This window comes from Pogonomyrmex barbatus, unplaced genomic scaffold, assembly GCF_055798465.1.
Source record: "Pogonomyrmex barbatus isolate J1 unplaced genomic scaffold, ASM5579846v1 scaffold24, whole genome shotgun sequence".
Lineage (NCBI taxonomy): Eukaryota > Metazoa > Arthropoda > Insecta > Hymenoptera > Formicidae > Pogonomyrmex > Pogonomyrmex barbatus.
The window spans coordinates 1,270,020-1,285,265 of record NW_028297121.1 but is presented as its reverse complement, the minus strand read 5'-3'; the positions used below and the strand labels follow the sequence as shown (position 1 = coordinate 1,285,265).

General features: G+C 36.5%; 1 pseudogene; it reads right to left on the bottom strand.

Moving 5' to 3' along the window:
• Positions 1–626: 626 nt before the first annotated feature.
• On the bottom strand, positions 627–2,903 carry LOC148936319 (uncharacterized; annotated as a pseudogene).
• Between the last annotated feature and the right edge of the window lie 12,343 nt (positions 2,904–15,246).

Genomic DNA, 15,246 nt, shown 5'->3' with positions numbered 1-15,246 from the left:
ACTTCTCCATACCCTCTATACTCTCCATACGTATACATCTTATACTGTGTTGGCTATCCGGGACAACATTAAAGGAATGAATATGACGCAGTTCGTCAGTACAGTATCAGTGCAACAATAATTATTGAAATAAGAGCTTTTTAATACTTTTTAATACTTTTTTAATACTTGTTTTATACTTTTCAAATATTTTTTGTTATAATAATAATAATCATCAGAGCAAAATTGTAGACAGCTCATATAAATTAACAAGAGGAAAAAGAGGCCAGTGAACAAGTGAAAACGAAATGACGTGATAAAAACAAATTCAAATAAACAATATTAATTGTAGAAATAACAATTAGCAGAGTTACTTTCAATATAAATTTGATATTGTCCATTTCGGTTTCGTGGAACCTTCTTCAACAACTTTTCTTAACAAAAGCGATAAAAAATGAAAGGGAATTGTAAAAACTGGTTCGGTAAAATTATAGAACGCGCGACATTTAGATTCAAGCGCAAATAGATAGATATTCGTTTATTGGTCTCCTTGGGGTTACAATTATTCATATATCCTTATCATACCCTTACATATACATGTCTTATCCTAATTTAACTACCTTATACTAAACTTATAATTACCTTTCTCTCTCTCTCTCTCTCTATCTCTATCTCTCTCTCTCTCTCTCTCTCTCTCTCTCTCTCTCTCTCTCTCTCTCTCTCTCTCTCTCTCTCTCTCTCGCCTATGGACTTCCGTTTCTGTTTACACTTTTCTTTATTCACACTCTTCTTTATTCACATTCTTCCTCTCGCTCAATCATTCTCCCTCTCTTCTCTCCTCTTCTCCTCTTCCATCCTTTTCATCCATCCTTCCTCCTCTCCCTCCTCTCCCAATATTTTCCTACATATCTCTTACTTCCTTCTTTCTCTTCCCAATTCCTACACTCCTCCCTTATATGTTCCTAAGTCTCTATGTCTACTTCACACAATCTGCATCTTCTCTTTTTCTTCTCTTCTCAATACCTCTCTTCCAATATTTCGTTCCCTAATCTGAACGTCGCTATTCTCTTCCATCTGCTTTCCCCCCATTCTTTTTTTAAATAATTCGGTATATCTCACCCATCTATATTATTTGCTGTATTTTGCCTTTCTTATTCTCTCCCATCTTTCCTCCTTCTTTACTTTCTATCAATTTCTTAAAACTCAACCTTCCTTCCACTCTTAGTCTCTCCCAATCCTGCACTTCTACCCCTCTATCTGAAAAACTTCTTTCTTTCCATCTCTCACTTCGGCAACTCCCTCCCTTTTCCTACATTGTTTCTCATTTCCCTTAGATACATTCTCAACAATATACTTCCTTTTCCTTCATCCAGTCTTTTCTCAAATCCCTATGCTCTACTCCCTGTCCTACTTCTTATCAAGTCCCTTTGCACTTTCTCTCTTACTAAGTATCCCGGAGTTCTCTTCTCTACTCCCAAAACCCATTTTAAAAATCTCTCATGTACCTTTTCCATCCTTGTACCTTTTCCCCCTCCCTTTCTTTTTATCTCTATATCTCCATTCCGTACCCCATCACAGTCTATATCAAAGCGTTAAACATCCAAATCCTTCCAGTCTCCTCCAAATCTTTTTTTCCCAATTCTTCATACCTATCCCATTGCTGCCGCCTTTGCCACCCTCTCTCTTATTTGTGCGTTCTGACCCCCATTTCGTTGAATTATATATTTCAAATATTTAAATTTCGTCACTTCTTCTATCTTTCTTCTCTTCCATCACCAATTTACCTTACTCATTCTTCCTCCTTCCTCTCTAAACCTCATTGTCTTCGCTGCATTTAGCTCTATTTTCTTAATATCCAAATATCTCTCTAGCCTTTCATATTTTTCATGCTACCTTCTTTTTCCGCTAGTAGAACTACATCGTTCGCATACTCCAACGAATATATTCTTATCTCTCCCAAGTTTATCTCTTTCCATCTCACCTTTTTCATCTCTTCTTCTAAATCTGCTGATAGCAAATTAAATAAGATAGGGCTCATTGGACATCTTTATCTCAATCCTCTCGCTGTCCAGAATTCTTTTCCCACTTCACTTCCCACCCTTATTCTGCTTCTCGTCTCTCTCAAAATTTCTCCCACTCTGTCTATCAGCTCCTCTTTTACCTCCCTCTCCCTCATGGCGCTTATTAATAACTCTAACTAATAACTTATTAATCTCTGTCCATCGAATCAAACGCCGCTTTCAGATCTATAAATATCGCCACCATTTTCCCCTCTTTTCTCCTTATCTATCAGATAATTTATTATAATACATATATGTTGTCAATTGTTCCCATTCCTAAACCCCTTCCTAAACCTCGTTTAATTCGGTGGAATAATTCCCTTTGTTTCTGCTTCCTCTCTGTCTTTCCGCTAACGCTGCCGTATATATTTTGTATAACGCTGGCATCATCGTCACCCCCCTATAGTCCTGCACCACTTCCCCTTGCCACTTTTTCCTAATTGGGACCAATATCCCCTCTCTCCATTCTTCTGGCCATTCTTCTCCTTCCCATATCCTGTTGTATAGTCTTCTTATGTCCACTCCTCTAACTGTTCACCCCCATATTTCCAAACCTTCTCTGGAATTCCGTCTATTTTTATGGCCTTTCCATCCTTCAATTTCTTTACTATTGTAACGGCAGGACCAACGATCCTCCACGTGCCGCACCGCGCGGTACATACTTCCCGGCGGTACCGTTAGTGGACCCTGGAGGGTCAATGGATCCTTCTAATGGTTCAATATCGACGGGACCCTCCGGAGCAGCCGCCTACGCCGACCCGATCCGGCATCAACACCGCCTAGGAGGGAGGTGATGTAACGGCAGGGCCGTTACCATTGTATATAACCATTGTAGAAATATATATATGTAGCTATACCTGACCCGCTTGCTTATTCTGTGCTACCTCCTGCTTGCACGCACACCGCTCGCGCTATCTCGCTCGTTCGTACACCGCACGCGCCGTCTCGTTCACGCCATAGACGCTGTCTCTCTCATGGAGTCCCCACACGATACCGGCCCCCACCGCCGACGGCGCACAGTGAGGAACGCCGTGTATATAAGTCCGGCCGGCCGAGACATCGAAACCAAATCCCATCCTGCGATCCGATTCCTGACACCGACCTGACCAGTACCTACTACCTCTCGGGGCCAAGATTTCGCTTGGCTCTGCGGGGTTCCGCCGGCCTTCTCTACCTTCGGGCTGAGGTTTCGCTTAGCCCTGTCGAATTTCACCGACTGCTGTCACCACTCCTTGGGCTAAGGCTTCGCTTAGCTCTGTCGGGTTTCGCCGATTCCTGTCACTACTCCGCGGGCTGAGGTTTCGCTCAGTTCCATCGGGTTTCGCCGGTTTCTGTTGCTAAGATAGGGCTCGACGTGACACTCAACCCTGCCCGCAATACCTAGCCACCTAACCTGACATTAGCTCGTAAGTGCATGTAAATACCGCGCGATAGAGATAAGTCCACTAGCTATAATCGCGCCGTAGTAAGCTTGCTAGGAATAAGGCCCGTTAGTATTAAGCTTGCTAGTCATAAGCCTGTAGCCCTAAGTTCGCTAGTTGTAGCCGCGCCGTAGTCGTGTGTAAATAAAACCGTTGACGACTGCACGCCGCGTCTCGCATCCTGCTACCAGCGACACTGCGACAATGTAACGCGGTCACCTCGCTCGACGCTCGGATCGGCTCGTCAGTGTCCGGATTTGAAAGGAGGGAGACTCAAGCTTACGAGAACACAGATTGAAGCGAAAAGATAGTTTATTTAGAGAAAGATAGATAGATACAGAGTGCAGGGCCGGGAGATGTCGCAGTGTCGCTGGTAGCAGGATGCGAGACGCAAAGCGGAGACGCAAAACGGTTAGCACAAAGCGATGAGAAGCGCAAGACAAGTGCGGCATGCAGTCGTCAACGGTTTTATTTACACACGACTACGGCGCGGCTACAACTAGCGAACTTAGGGAAACAGGCTTATGATTAGCGGACTTAATATTAACGGGCCTTATTCCTAGCAAGCTTAGTACTATGGCGCAGTTATAGTGGACTTATCTCTATCGCGCGATATTTACATGCACTTACGAGCTAATGTCAGATTAGGTGGTTAGATATTGGCAGAGCCGAGTGTCACGTCGAGCTCTTAACAATGGAAACCTGCGAAACACGGTGGAGCTGAGCGAAACCTCAGCCCGCGGTGACAGGAGTCGGCGAAACCTGACAGGGCTGAACGAAATCTCAGCCTGGAGATAGAGAAAGCCGGCGAAACTCGGCAGAGCCAAGCGAAACTTTAGTCCCGAGAGGTGTCAGGAGTCGGATCGCAGGATGGGATCTGGTCTCGATATCTCGGCCGGCCGGACTTATATACCCGGCCGGCGTTCCTCACTGTACGCCGTCGGCGGTGGGGGCCGGTATCGTGAGAGAGACAGCGTCTATGGCGTGAGCGAGACGGCACATGCGGTGTACGAGCGAGCGAGATAGCGAGATAGCGCGAGCGATGTGCGCGCAAGCAGGATAGATAGCGCAGAATAAGCAAGCGGGCCATCTATATCTACATATATATTTTTCTACAATGGCTATATATAATGGTAACGGCCCTACCGTTACATTATTTTACTGATTTTCTCTCTCCCTAGTTCTTTTTCTTCCTTTATCTCTCTCCCTCTTCCCTTCTCTTTCATCACCTTTCCTTCCCATTACTCTTCCTAATAAATTCTCGAAAATATTCCTCACATTCCTCCATCTCTATATCTCCGTTTATTCCTTTCCACTTTTTCCTTTCCCTATCTACTATCCTCCATACTTGTCCCTCTGTTCTTGCTTTTTTGTCTTCCTTTCCCATTTTTCATTTTCCTCCCGTTTTTTTTTCTCACACATCTCTTTAATTCTTTGTTTTCTCTTTTGAAATCTTAATCTCCCTCATGTCTCTCCTTCGAACCCTTTCGAACTCCTGCTTTCCTAACTCCCTTTTTCTTTTCCTTACATTCCTCATCCCACCATCTTCTCTTTATCTTTTTTTTCTCTCTTTTTCCTTTCTACTTTTTCTAGCATTTCTTTTATTCTAACTCCCATTCCTGCAATTATCTCCTGCACTCTTCCTTCCATAATTTCTACTTCCCCTAGTTCTTTCCTAAATACTTCTCTCCCCTTCTCATCCCATATTCTTCTACATATCCTCCTATCTTTTCCTCCTCTCACTCTCTCTCTTCTTCCCCCTACTTTCATCCATATCCATATCGGATGATGATCCGAGTCCACCTGATCGTCTATCTCTAATCTTTCTTCTTCTCTTATCTCTTCATTCATTATGACGTAATCAATCACTGATTCCCCTCTGCTGCCCGTGTATATCCAATTCCTTTCTTCATCTCCCCTTATCTCCCCTATTTCCTCCCCTATTTAAAATTGATCACTCGTTTTCATTTATATATTCAATTAATTTCTTGCCCTCTCCATTTATTCTCTTGTCTTTAGATCTTCTTCTTGTCTCTTCCTCCTCTTCCCCATCTACGCTTATTCTTCCACCCTCCTTCTCTGTCTTGGCATTAAAGTCCCTCCTATTATTGTTCTTATTCCATCTTCCCTCCTCTCCATTCATTCTCTCAACTTCTCTAATTTATTTTCCAAATCTCTATTTACATATACTCCCAGTATCCTTAGCTATCCTTTCCCTATTTCACCCTATCCCATATAACCCCTTCCTCTTTCTTCCTCTTGTTTTCCTTCTCCTCCATTAATTCTTTCCTAATTCCTAAAATCATATCTCCCATCGCCCTTCCTTTTCTATTTTTCCTTTTTGCTCCCTGTACTCTTGTACTCCCTGTGCTCTTCCATTTATATTTTTTCGGTAGTTTCTCCCTAATGCTTTCCCACTTTTTTTCTCTACCCATGTTTCTACCATTACTATCACTTCCCATTTTTCCAAATTTTTCCAGAAATTTTTATCCTTATTTGTTAATCCTGCAACATTCCAGAATCCAACTCTTATGCCTTCCATCTCTTTCCCTCTCGTATAAGCTGTTCCTCTTTCCTTTCTTTTTCTCCCTTCTACCTTTCCTCCTCTCCTTCCTCCCGACTTCCCTCTATCCTCCCTCTCCTCCTAGGCTTCTGCCTTTCCTTTCTCCTTTGCCCTTCCTTTCTTCCTATTCCCCCTATCTCTGTGATTTTCCCTCTCTCACTGTTTCTTCCTCTTTTCCTATTATTTCCTTTTCTGCGTCTCAACTCCTTCCCTTAACTTCTTTTTATCATTATCCCATCTTCATCATATTTCTACCCATATTCCCCTCTCCCCATATCCTTCTTCCTTTTGTCCTCTCCCTTAACGCTGCCTGCCTAATTTCCTATTTACTCCTCCTCTCTCCCCATGTCAAATCCTCTTCTATCCACGTCTCTTTCCCTTTTAATTTCCATTTATTTGCCAATATCTTTCTTTTCATCACTTCATTTCTCATTTTTACTATTATCATGTCTCCCTTCTCTCTCTTGCTCCGTCCTATTCTCCTTATTTCGTCCACTTCCACGTCCTCTCCTGTTTTCCGAAATAGTTCCTCTACTGTTTTTTTCTCCCCTTCTCCCTCCTTTAATCCTCTTATTAGGATGTTTCTTTTCCTATCCCCTCTTTCCTTCGTCTCCCATCTTCTTTCCAGTTTCCTTACTCTTTCTTTCCATTCATCAATTTCTATATTTCTTTTTCCTTTTACTACTTCTGCACCCTCCCTTATTCTCTTACCCTCCCCTTCAACTTTACTTTCTAATTCCATCCTCTCCAGTTTCTTTTCTATTCTTCCCTTTACTTTTTCCTTTTCCTTCCTCCATTTCTCTTCCCTTATTCTTAATTTATTTTTTATCTTTTCCACCTCTATCCTCATTACCTCTTTCTGTTCCTCCGCTACCTTATTTATCTCCTGTCTTACCTTTCTCAACTCTTCTTTCATCTCATCCATTATCTTTCTCAGCATCCTTATCATCTCTTCCTTCCCTCTCTCTCTCTGCGGCGATCTTAGTATCATTTTACTCTTCTTAAAAATTTCCTCCTCTCTCTTCTCGTCTACTAAATCCTCTCCTAATAATTCTCTCTTTCTTTTAGCCTGCTTCTCTATACTTTCTCCTATACTGTCATAACGTTCTTTTCTCGCTCATTATTTCTCTTCTATTTCCTGCTTATTCTATGTTCAATGCCTACTCCAGAGTCACCGTCTCCACTCTCCTACCGTGCCTCTCTATCTCTCTATGCCTATCTCTCCTATATCGTTTCCCGTCTAATTCATCTTTTAACCTTACTTGCTTCTGTTTCTTCCAACCTCTCTCCCTACTCTCCTCCTCTTTGCTCCTCCCTTTTTCCAGTCCTTTAAGCTTCTCCCCACTTTTCCTTTTTCTCTAATCATTTGTCTCTCTCACACCGTCACACAGAAACGCAATTTCACTCACTCTTACAAAAATTCTCCACTGACGACCAAAACTACCGGAAACGGAAGTCAAGCGCAAATAGATAAAAAATTATAAAAATGTGAATAATATAATAATTATAAGAGTGAAATTAAGAGTTAACAATCAGACGCATAAGTCTTTATGCATTTAAAATTCCCCTTTGTTTTTTATCGTATTATTTGTTATTTTTGTTAAGAAAAATTGCTGAAGAAGGCCGTGAAGCCGAAACGTACAATATCAAATTTATATTGAAGGTGACACTGCTAATTATTGTTTTTACAATAAATATTGTTTACTCGAATTTGTTTTTATCACGTCATTTCGTTTTCGCTCGTTCATTGTCCTCTCTTTCCTCTTATTGATAATAATCATAAGCATAATCATAATTTTAATAATGATAGTGGGGTGGAGATGTAGTTTTATTTGCATACATTGTTTACATAAATAGCGGGTGAAGAAATTTTGATAAACATTTCGAAACCATTATTTCACTCCTGCAATTCTTCTTGAATTTGTCTTACTACTTCTTCAAAATTTAACTGTTTTTCTTTATATATTCTACCGAGATGTTATCGACATTACATAACATTTTTTTACATTGTATGCGTAATTTTCTTCGTCGTCAGTGAGTTCTATTTTTTTTTGCATTTGGTATATTAAATGCGGTTTAAAAATCCAATGATTTTTGCTCTTCCATTTTATGTTAATTATTTAAATAATTACTTATTTAAATAGCTAAATTATAATGAATTTAATGTATTTTTGTAATAACTGATTATTTTACAAAAAATTTGAACAAGAAGAATGAATAATCTTGTATAATATATAGATCATGTATTACTATGTCTAAAAATCTTTAAAAAATATTATCAAAATTAATAAATTGTTGATTAAAAAATTCTTAAGTTAATTAAAATAAATAACTGTAATTTCAACTTAAAGAATTTATAAAATAAAAAATGTATGAAAATATAAACAGCAATAAAAACTTTTTTTTTTAAATACATATTTAATTTATTTATTAAGCTCATATCTCTCACTTATATTAATCGATAATACTTTTAAAGAGAATGAAATTAATTCTAAAACTGCGAATTCGCAGTGATTTGTTTTTTCGATTTCTTTTATACTAATGTTCATGCAAACAATGCTCATGTAAATAATATACAAATAAAACTATGCCTTAATAAATATATTTCTTGCATAGAGTTGCGATAATAAAACATTACAACACGAAATATAAATATTGATCAATAAAATATATTCATAATATTGCAATAGCTGCTGTACGATCAAAATTAAATAAACCATATTTTATAAAATTAAATAAATCATATTTTATAATCATTTCTTTATTTCTAACTTATTTCTAAATATCCAAATTGCTTCGTACATTTTCTAATACATCATCAAAAATATTTGACTTCTGTTTAACGAAACCTGCTATCATTATTACTATTATTACTATTCTCATTATTATTATTATTATTATAAAAAATTCTTATTTCAATAATTATTGTTACACTAATACAGTACTGACGAACTGCATCATATGTACCTTTAATGTTGTCCTGCGCAGTCAACGCGGTATGAGATGAATACGTATGAAGCGCGTATTTCTTGCTCATTTCCCAAAAATGCAATTTCGGAAAATAACTTTATTATATATCCCGTTATATTCAGCATAAAATGAATGCATGTCCTCATAAAAATTAAAAAATTTTTGAAAATTAGGGAGAGAGGACAGGGAACTCAGAAATATAACATTTTTGAAAAATTTGAATACATTGTTATAAAATACACTTGCAACCGTAAAACTTTTGTTTAAAACTTTTTTTCTCTTTTTTTCTCTTTTTTTCTCTTTATATCTTTATACTACTCTTTTATATCTTTAACGGTTTGGACGATATTTAGGAAGAAAATAAGAAGAGAGGGTGCGTCACGACGGGGCCCGACCACGAACCAGTCGTGAAAACTCGTAATTATTTTGCGAAAAAATATCACCTCAGCCAGGAATCAAACCTGGATCTCCTGCTTATCGGGCAGGCATCTTATCCTTTCGACTACCGAGGCATGTGATGATATTTATCGCAATAACGTGTTTAGAACAACAAGTCAACAATACAATGACATACACACATATACATATATTACAATATACATATATATATGTATATTTTCTCGAATCCCCACGACCGGTATTCCAGAGAGATGATTTGATGGTCCTATTCTCTCGATACTCAGGAAGAAAAAACCGATTTTTTTCAAGAGATGATTTCACCTTCTTAACTTTCGAGAACGCAGATAAAAAATATGTATCTCTTATTTTTATCCATATTTTAACATATTCATATAAACATTTTAACATAACGAAGCTCATTAAAATCGGGGGGGGAGAGACACTTCCGATATTTCCCTTGTGAAAATAAAAATATTTTATGATAATAATTAAAATTACATTATATGATAAGAATATATAAAAAGTTGAATTTAAATCAGAAAAATGCATTCGTGAGACATTGCTACACTGGTATCGATAATTGATGTGATACACATATTTTGATATAGAAAATATAGACTGTCCTATGAAAATACTACATTTGATAGTGAAAATATCAGACGCAAAAAAGTTTCTTGTGAACTTTTTCGTCAGTCAACTCGAACATATTCATGAAAGTGCATCTGTAACATCCTTCTTTATATTATATTTATATAAAATATTAAGAAATAATTACTTAAAAGTTTAATTTGTGATGTAAGCATGAGACGCGTCTTTTTATATTTTTTATCAACATTTATAAGTATTGAAGTATGTGTGAATTTATCATCAATCCTTGCTTTCTTGAGAATATTCAATTGATTTTTATATTCTTCTATTTTGGTAGTATAAGAAGATATTTGTAAATTTAAACTGGATATTTCTTGCATTTTCTTTTCTTGTAAAATTTTGATGAAATAATGCATATCTTTTAAATTATTGTCCAATTCCTTGTTCCATTTTTCTAATCTATTTAAAAAATTTTAATTAGGCTCTAAAATAAATGTAGTTTCTTTAATGTTTTAGATATATAAATTATTACGTTAATCATTTAATTATTATAAATTAAGTTCTTCTTTGTGCTACTTATTCATATTTATATATGTAATATGATATACATGTATAAATATATAAAAATATATATTATATGTAATCATGTGGTTATATTACAAATTAACATTATCACTATTATTTACATATTAATACGAATGAATGAAATAAAATAGTGAAACAAATTATACTACGATTAATTTAAAATACACAATGGATAATAACCACATTTTTAAATAAAAATAATAACAAAATAAGAGGGCAATACATAAATATATTATATAGAAAGAAAGAACGTTTCGAAATCATAGTACAATTAAGAAGAAGATGATTCTTTATGTAAGAATAAATTGAAAATATAGTGTTGCGCCGTTGCGCGGCGGTCACTCGCACAACACTCTCCCACGCGACACGCATAAATAAATAGAGGTCATTTATAAAGAAGAAATTTTAATGAGCATAATTAATTATACTGTTCGTGATACAATTTGGCGCTCGCAATCCGCTCGCGCGTCACCTCTTAAAACTGTCCCGCACGAATCTCTCGAATCTCCTTAATCAATAAAACAATAATACATAAACAACGGCGCGTTGGCAAGGAACGATTTTCTCAACATTACTCGGAGGCGAAAAGCGAGCGGACCACACCGCTCGGCCACAACAATAGAATAAAATTTTTTCATGTAAAGTTCTGTTCGTCGAAAAAAATGTACTCCTTCACAGTATATGTAGCATATATGCATCTAAAAAAACCAATTGACTTTTTAACAATTTGTATGAAATTTAGTATCCTATGACTTTCTAGATGGCTGAATCCCAATATAATATCAGAATTTAAAAATTCAAAATTGCAGATTTAATCGAATTAACGGATTAACATTTCGAAAAATAATTGATTTTTTATAAAAAAATAATTACATAAAAAAATAATTATAAGGTTTTAAGATCATAAGATCATCATCAATCATAATATGTCAATCATCTGAATCATCAGAATATATCAGAATTTTGTTATTTTAAATGGCAGATCAAACTTTGCTGAAAAGACACAATCACTTGAAAATGATAATTCATTTAACTTTATCAACAATATTATATTAATGTAGGGCAATCGTTTATATTTCCTCATGAAAATCAGAGTTACAAAACAAAAACGTTGCGAATTTTGATTGCATATTTTTATTTTTATACTTAAAAACTTTTTTATTTTTTGAACTTCAGTTATTTTAGATCCTTTAGTTTGAATTTTGAAATTCTAATATCATATTCATATACAGCGACTTTGAAAATCTTAGAATAATTAGGTCCTAAATAAGAAGGGAAGGTTACGGAGGAGGCCCGATCACGAACCAGTTGTGAAAATTCATAACTATTATTTTTGCGAAAAATATCACCTCAACCAGGAATTGAACCTGAATCTTCTTTATTAGGTAGATATCTTATCCTTTCGACTACTGAAGCATGTGATATTCATTGTAATTATATATGACATTGTATTGTTTAGAACAACACGTTAAACAATACAATGTCTTATATACATATATTAGAATATACATGTATGTACATGTAGGGAGCGACTTTAAAGTAAGTAGAGCGAATTGAGATAGATGGTGAGCGGAACTCGACGAAGAGAGGGAGTATGAAAGAGAATCGGAACGCAAGCAAGACGTGTAACCCTTTGTAATAAAAAAAATTGTGATCCTGTTAATTGGGAATAGTAGTATACATCTCATTGTGCCCGATCTATCCTACAAATTGGGGGCTCAGCCGGGATAGAATTGTGACGAGCAAAAAAGACGAGGACGACGAAAAATAATGCGGGTATTGCAAGAGGAAGTGAGAGCGGCCATTAACAAAGCTGCGTCACGACGCGACGACGTGATGACGATTCGTTTGTTGATTATTGCGAGATACCAGACAATTTAAGAAAATCTTGCGCAAATCGAAACTATAAAACAGAAGATTCGGGTAACGCCGATCGCCGTTATTACGGCCTTACATAAATTCATTTTTGAAGAAGAAGAAGATCGGAAAAATTGACAACGCCTTCGAGATTTCCGAGGGTTTGACTTCGCAAAAAGTTCGCCAAACTACGTTAATAAAGTGAAATATACACGACGATTAATTGTCGGTGATCTCATATCGTGCTGTAACATTCTCGGATTGGAATACAATGGTAAGAAGAAGTAATAACGTGGATTTGCAGAGGAATGGACCTAACTACACTAGTGCCTATAGACGTTGAAGAAGAGGATGAAAGGACAGAAGAAGAGAGAGATGAAAACGCGAGTATAGAAGTACAAAGTGAGATCGGAAGTCAGCACACAAAGAAAGGAGTGGATGCGTGCCGCGTTTTCAATGACATATAGAGATCTAGGAAAGCTCGATCAAAACCTTCAACGACAAGGACACTTATCCAATAAAAAAGTGGATAGCCGATTTTGAAGACACAGCCACTTTATTCGAATGGACGGAACTTCAAAAGGTGGTGTTCGCAAAAAAATCATTAACTGGACTCGCCAAGATGTTAGTCAAGAGTGAAGGCATCATTAAAACATGACAAAAATTAAAAACTGCCCAAAATGAATTCTCAGACAAAATAAACAGCGTCCAATTACACGAGATACTAAGCAAACGAAAATTAGAAAGAAATGAGACAAGAATATTATTTAACTATGAAAGAACTAGCGTTGCGTGGTAAAATAGAACCAGAAGCACTTATTCAATACGTAATAGATGGCATTCCAGATCGAGCCATAAACTGAAAGAAGTATTGTACGCAGCCAGAGGCTTACAGATTTTAAAGAAAAATTAAAAACATACGAGATCATTCATAAAAAGAATCCAGAAAGAGCAAAAAATGAGAAAGAAAATATCACAAGGAAAAGGGATACAATGAGGAGAGTGCCCAAGAAAACGGAAGAGAAAGAGGAATGAGATCCGGACGTGCGATGCTACAATTGCGGAACCAAGGGCCACAAATCCAAAAAGTGTAAGAAGAAAGAATTAGACAAAAAAATGCTTTAAATTTCAAAAATTCGGTCACACAGCTGTACAATGCAACGTTGCAGTAGAAGAAAGTAAGGCAGAGAAGAAGCATGCGTTAGTTAGTACGATCATTGCGCCACAGGTAAACCAAATGTCTAAAAAGATAATTATAAAGGGTATTTACTTAGATGCATTAATCGATACAGGCAGCCAAGTTACAGTAATGCGTAAGGATATTTATAACAAAATCGAGTCAGGTCAATTATTAGATACTATTATTTGTTTAATTGGATTCGGTAGAATGAAGTGCGATCTTTAAACTGTTTTCAAACAATAATTAGTACACATCCATGCGCAATACATATTATTCCAAATGACGCGACGAATATAAACGTTATAATCGGTAGCGATATTTTAAATCTAGCGGAAATGACTATCAATGTAGACAAAATAACAATTCGCAAAGTGGCACCTACTATGTGTTTGACATACGCGACAAATGATCTCTTAATATCGGTAATACGGTACATCCAGAAACGCGTGAGGAAATTGAGACTTTAGTGGAAGTGTATGAGACAAATAAACGTAAAACTACGGATATTAATATGCGTATTGTTCTGTTCAAGGATGAGAAACTGATCTTCCAAAAATCGCGTAGATTACCTGCATCAGAGCGAGAGATTGTCGAGCGACAAGTAGAAGAATGGATTTCTGACGGTATAATTGAGCCGTGCACATCTGAATATGCGAGTCCGGTGGTTGTGGTGAAGAAAAAGGACGGTACTTCGCGTTTGTATAGATCATAGAAAAATAAAAAGTCACTGAAAAAGATGGTCATCCATTGCCTTTGATAGAGAATTTATTAGACAAACTAGAAGATGCTCGCATATTCAGCACATTGGATTTGAGAAACGGTTTTTTCCATGTATCAGTAGAAAAGGAAAGACGCAAATACACAGCATTTGTAATGCACTCGGGGCAATACCAATTTCTAAAAGTTCCCTTTGGCTTATGCAACTCGCCAAGAGTTTTCCAACGATTTATAAATGCAGCTTTTTGGGATCTAATAAATATCGTATTATTTTACATAGATGATTTAATTGTGCCAGCCACTAATGAACAGGAAACTCTAAGCCAACTAAAAGTAGTATTAAAAACAACTAGCGAATATGGGTTACAACTAAATTTTAAGAAATGCCACTTTCTCGAAGAAACTATTAAATTCCTAGGACATGTAATAAAAACAGGAAAAATCTATCCGTCACCCGATAAAATCAGAGCCGTAGTTGATTATCTGGAACCGACGGAATTGAAAGACGTCCAGAATTTTTTGAGGTTAGGATACTTTAGAAAATTTATTCCCTTATATTCTATTATAGCCAAGCCTTTAAGTGATTTACTACAGAAAGATCGACCTTATGTTTTTGATGAAACCACGAGAGATGCATTCCACAAACTAAAGATGCTGTTAACTCAGAACCCTCTGCTGAAAATATATCATCTGTAACACACCACGGAGCTGCATATGGATGCCAATATAAACGGTTCTGTCTTACTGCAGCAATCGACAATCTCTTGTATCCAGTTTATTATATGAACAAAAAAACCAAATCCGAAGAAAGAAACTACTCAAGCTATGAGTTGGAGATATTAAAAGGTAATAAAAGCAGTTAAAAAGTTTCAAATTTACATGTTAAGTATAAAATTTAAAATATTTATCGATTGTGTGGCTTTCCAA